Source organism: Cygnus olor, chromosome 10 (genome assembly GCF_009769625.2).
Source record: "Cygnus olor isolate bCygOlo1 chromosome 10, bCygOlo1.pri.v2, whole genome shotgun sequence".
NCBI classification, from domain to species: Eukaryota; Metazoa; Chordata; class Aves; order Anseriformes; family Anatidae; genus Cygnus; species Cygnus olor.
Window position 1 is genome coordinate 21,795,406 of NC_049178.1, and position 5,954 is coordinate 21,801,359.

A 5,954-nucleotide genomic window follows, 5' to 3' on the forward strand; every position below is an offset into this window, starting at 1 on the left:
GGGCCAGCCCATCGCAGTGCAGGCACTGGCAGAGTGCTGCCCCGGCACTTCGGGGGCTCTGTGGCACCCCGCTGCCAGCTGTGGCAGCCGGGCACCCTCAGTGCCGTATGGCCTCCTCCCCAGCCCGCGGCGAGCTATCGATGGACAGAGGAGCAGCTGCAGCTCCCTCGCGCACCGCAGGCCCGGCTGGGTTGCTCTTCATGGGGGGAGAGCAAACCTGACGACAACTAGGATTCTCTGCAACATCTGTTTCTGTTTTTCTCCCTCCATCTGGCCAACAAAACCACGAGGGCCCGTGGCTCGGCTCCGGCGCTGCACGTCCTGTCGAGAACGGGTCGGGGCCATCAGCGGCCTTCGGGCCTGCACCTGCGTGGAAGGCGCTGGGTGGTTCAGACGGCCAGAACCGCACCACGGTGAGCTGTGCCCTGCTGAAGGACAGAACGCTCAGGAGTTAAAGCCCATTCTTCTGAAAGGTCCAGAAGTTGACCCTTCTGCCATCGACACGTGAACTTGCGCTAATCTAAACAAAGGTCTGGCCCAGAATGACCATAATTGTGGCATCCGCTCTGGGAAACAAGGAAGAAAGCCCAGCAAGATGCACGCTAACAACCAGCACAGAAGTGCTTCGCCCTCCACCCCACGGCACCCAAGAGGGCAGCGGTGGCGCTTGGGCAGGACACGGTGGGGGGCAGGTGGGGCACCAGCACCCAGCACCACAGAGCCCAGCACCCTGCTCCTGGCGCCCTCCTCATCCTCCTCCTGCTCCTCCACCAGCCTGGATGAAATCACGTCTCACGGCCGGTTTAGCTGGCAGTTTTTTAAATTACTTCCTTGCACTTTCCAGAAGGCCAATGAACTGTAGCGGAGCTTTCTGGGCGCTCGCCAGTACACATCCCTGAACTAAAACAACGCAATCCTCAGCTACATCATCTCCCCCCGGCTGGCGGTGCTGGGGCCAGTCCCCGCCGCCCTGCACCCCTGAGGCAGCTGGTGAAGGCCCACTGCCTCGGCACCCCGCTCAGAGCACTCAGAGCACAGCCGCAGGGCCCAGAAGCTGCCACTACGGCAGCGAAAGCCCTGCTGGACCTGGTTAACACCAGACTCAGCATCTGCCCCGGGGGTCACAGCAGAGGCGCAGCTCAGCAGGGTGCCCGCACCCCCAGCACAGCACTCCCGTGCCCGCACAGCGCCCGGGCAGCGCAGCCCAGCCCTGCCAGCTGCCCGCTGCGTGCCCACAGGCCGTGCTCTGAGAAATGTGTGTTGTCCCGGGTAGGCTGGCTTTGGTGGGAAGAAAATCAGCCTCGCAGCCCTGCCTGCCCACCTCAGGCAGCAGCGGGGCTTGACTTCGTTCCTTTCACCTCCTGTCAGAAGTGCAGGCTGGGCAGCAGAGTGCATTAATCAGTTCGGTTCAAAGTTATTTGTAAACAATGCAAGCTAATGGACTGTTGAATGTGAGATTTGTCCCCAAAAGACCTATGAACAACGTATAACTTCTTACAGGAAACAGCCATTTATATAATTCCTGTGAACTTGTGTCACCGCGCTGGGGGAGGAGGGGGTGCATTAGTCATGCACTAGCAGATGTTTTGACTTATGTAAGGCTTTAAAAATAAATAAATAAATAAATAATCTTTTACTTAAAAAAAAAAAAAAAGACTGTGTCTCACCCTGGAGGCTCCCTGAGTGACGCCTTGCCCTGGGTTGTTTGTTGTCACAGAGCCTTGGGACTGTGGAGGAAATGGCTGACGTGGGGCTCTGCTCCGTCGCGGGTGCATCACATCACAGCGTGCATCGGCCTCGAGACAGCTCGCACCTCGTAAGGTCGCATCTGAAGCCAGCTCACACCCCAGTGCAAAACAATTGGAGAAACCCCGAGACAGCGCATCTCCCTCCTGACAGCCTGCTGCTGTCCCAAAAGCTGAGCACTGTTTGCAAGCCCTGCAGAGTGCCTGTAAGCCACGGAACAAACGCAGGGCTGCTAGCTCCGTTAGCTCCACACGTGCTGTCCTGCTGGTGCTTCCCTCACACCCTTGCCATGCTGCTCCCAAGGCCCCAGGCCTGGCATCCCCACAAATTTAGCAGTCAGGTGGGTGCCTGGGTCAGAATTAGCAGTCAGGTGGGTACCTGGCCTTTGGGTGCTGACCACATGCATTATTAGCTTTAAAGGTCTGGATAAGTTTTGCCCCACTGCTGGTGCTTCAATGCTAGGACACAAACTCCATGGCTTCAGTAGCATCAACGCACTCCGAGTATGGGTCTCAGATTTCTGGGGAGGGAGGAGGTGTCTTTATGGCAGGCAGCAATGCTGTTCTACCTCCAACAGCTACCCTTACCTCGATGTGTGTTTAAATACTTCTGCAAATTCCATATCCTGTGCTTTGCTCCCAGGAAAAACTTAGAACAGAAAGCTTGGACAGCTGCTGTCTTCCAGCTGGGTAACCAGTGAAGCGATTCCACATGCCATCAGCGCTGACGAGTCTTTCAGCCCTAGCCGCAATCATAAACACGTTTCCAACTCCACAGCTCTGCAGTATTTACAGAAGATGGATAATGCTGCAGTCCCTAAAGCTTGCTAAAATCTGGTTTCCAACGTCTCCACAGATAGTGAGTCTATAGGGGTATATTAATTTTTTTGTTTGTTTTCCTTTTCTCATTTAAACAAAAGTGGGGAAAACTCTTACTTTTCGCTTGCAGTGGGGTGTGCCCTGCAGTGCCCAGCTGAGGAGCAGACAAGTTCCCTGCCGGAGCAGGCAAGCTCCGACCCAACGGCCAGGCAGGCTGGAGGGCAGAGGGAAAGGAGGCAGCCTGGGGAGACGCTGTTCTGGTCACGCACCGGAGCGGGAGGGAGACGTTTGAAGAAAAATAAAGCAATTAGAACTCAAAAAAGAACGTGCTGAAACCCAGCACAAACCACAGCGGTGCTAGCTGGTGCCAGGTTTTCCCCACACAGACTACCTGTCTCCAGGCAAACCCAGGGCAATTTGCCATCTGAAGAGTGCATTACCAGTTTCAAGAGTCGACCTCATCTGTCAGATCCTTTCCCCTCTCCGCAGTGGGGTGAACATGTGCCCCCAGGGAATGTCCCCAGGCCGTGCGGCGCAGAGGACAGCCTCAGCCTCCACCCCGCGATGCCAAGGACTCCGCCGGCTGCTGCGGCTGGGGACCGCAGCACTGCAAGCGAAGCATGCTGCATGTGGAAGGCATCAGGGAGAAACGGGTGAGTCCCCACCACAAGTGATGAGGGTGCAACTAACACGGATCCCTGTCGACACACAGCAAGCCACCTGGCAGCAAAGCCGGGCGGCGTGGGCAGACACAGCTCCTGACAGCTCACCACATCCCACCGCCGCGCAGGGGCTGCGCACCCACTGAGCGTGAACGCCCCCGGCCACCGCACCACCCTGTGTGCCGCCCTGCGTGCAGTGGCCACCATCAGCAGCACCCACAGAGCTATTTTGGGGCCAACTGGGCTCACGGCTGCATCACCAGCAAGGCCACACAGAGGGCAGGATGGGATGCATGGCCCTGTGCCTGAGATCACTGCAGGCTCTGGACGTGCCACAGCACATTGCTCCATTTTTGCTCTAAACGTAGATGAAAACTCTTTACATCATTTGCTAAAAGCACTTTGATGTCTTTAAACAGGAGGAAAAAATTAAATATATTACTAATTTGGCTTATTTAATTCAGTCAGCAAGACTGAAAGCACTTGCCGCACTCTGAGTCCAGGTTCAAAGCATTAATCAATCTAATTTCCGCCACCATTTCTTCTCCATTTCACTTCTGTGTCATCTTTTCATTCATTATCTATGAGCATTACAACTGACAGGCTGCCCTTAGGTGCGTCTTTAAAGCACATGCAGTGAATGACCATTGGCTCCACCTAAATATTGAATGATTGGATCCACCTAAATAAAAGGTAAATTACCCTGAGAGCATTTCTTGGCAATTAATTATCCAAAAGATCATTGGAGGAGGCCAAGATTTCATTCCAGTGCTTCAGAGCGGGCTCATGGTGTATCACGAGCCCTGCAGCGAAGGGAAGTGCGGTGCTGCTGCGGCTCCCCCCCTGCGAGCAGCGGCCGTGTCCGTGCCACAGGGATGCCACAGGGATGTCCCCGCACTGCCTGGTGCTGTCCTGCTGAGACCCCGGCCCCGCAGGGAGCAGCGGCCCTGGCAGCGCGGCTGCTGTTGATGTTTGCTGCTTTGCACCCCGGCAGCCACGGCACCGCCCCGTCCACGCAGACCCCGTTCATCCTCCTGCGCACGACTTGCATACAGAACCAGAAGAGGCTTCCTCCTCTGCAGCTCCTGCCCCGAGAGCTTTCCTGACCCTGGCTGCTCCAGCTCACCTTTCCTTCACACCTCCATTTCTGCCCCACACTGCCCTTTTTTCTAGATCACTTGTGGCTTGCAAGTCTTGATCACATTAATCCCTGCGGGCCTGAGTCACCACACATGGCCCTGGACAAGCTGCCTCCTGCTGCTTTGGTGCCCGTAGACTCTTTGGGCCCAGATTAATCTCTTGTGTTTGTACAAATGGCAGTAATGGGAGCCACTGAGTGGGTCTACAATGTGATGCAGATAAAGATGCCCATCTTTCAAAAACAGTTTTAATTCATTTGTGAAGTGCTTTGAAACCTTGATCTAAAGCCTTGCCTCTCTCAGATAAGAGTGTCACCAGCTTCAGTCAAGAGACAGATTGAAGGATTTGTTCCCAAAAATACCATGAGTTCTTCCTCAGTGGTCCCCAGTGATTCAACCAACTTCAAGTCTTGAAATGCCATCTGAAAACGATGCTCTGGTTTCCAGGTGATCGCCTCCCACCCATACAAACATCCTTCCCTGTGCCTACGGCACCCTTTTTGTTTTGTGAACTGCCAGGGGGAGAAAAGAAAAAAGGAAAAAAAGAAAAAAGGAAAAAGCTCATCAACAGCATACCTGCAGGAACAGCTTTGCTCCAGGGTCCGCTTTCTCCTGCTCAGCACAGTCAGGAAGCCCTCCAGAAGCTGGCAGATGGAGCCAGGTGGGCACAGCGCAGCCCACGCGGGCATTGCTGGCCAGGGACACGGCGATGCTGCGGTACGAGGAGCCAGGCTCCTGCCCCCCGTGGCGGGCGCAGCCCCACACAGCCCCTCCGGGAGGCTCAGCTCCTTTCCCCACATGCCCACATCTGCATGTGGCTTTTTTCCAGACAGGACAGGAGCTGCTCTTGCTCGAGACAGAAGGCTATGGGCTTGCACCACGCTCCAGAGGAGAGGGCAAAAATGCACAGGGTGCTGCCCGGCCTGGAGTTATATCCCACTGTTTGGGCGGCCATTCCCACCACCCGAAGCACTGCACAGAGCTGTCCTTTCTTCTGCTTTCGCTTGCCTGTTTTGGCTTCACCTCCCACTGCAGGACTCAAGAGCTCACAGCAGGTGCACTTACACCAATCTCAGCTGCTAAGGCAGAAGGCCCCTTCCTACCCTTCCCCACCCCTCCCTTAATGACTTCCCTTCAAGAGCAGGAACAGATCTCTGCCCAGGTGTGCCGATGGATTTCAGGTGTTTCAGAAGACCAGCACAGGAGACGGCCCTGCCCCGGGGTTTGCTGGAGGCTGTTCTCTGGGAGCAAGGAGCTGTGCTGGCTCCGTGCGTGGGCACTGTCAGTGCTGCCGCAACGCCCAGCCTGTGCCCGCTGCCGCGGCTCCCGGTGCTTCCCTCAGGGAAAGCACGAATCCCGGGGAAGGGAGCTGGGCCACCACCCACATCCAAATACTTTCCCTGACCTCGGCCACCGATCTTTAATAAATCTTTTCTAGGGCTAACTTAATCTTCAGCCCGAGGCCGCCGGCCGGCCGCAGCCCGTGGCCGCGCTGCCACCTGCTGGGCGCGGAGCCGCCAGCGCCGGGCCTCGGCGGCCTGCTCGGCCCCGGCCTCGGCCTCGGCGGGGGCTCCGGGCTCGGCGGGGGG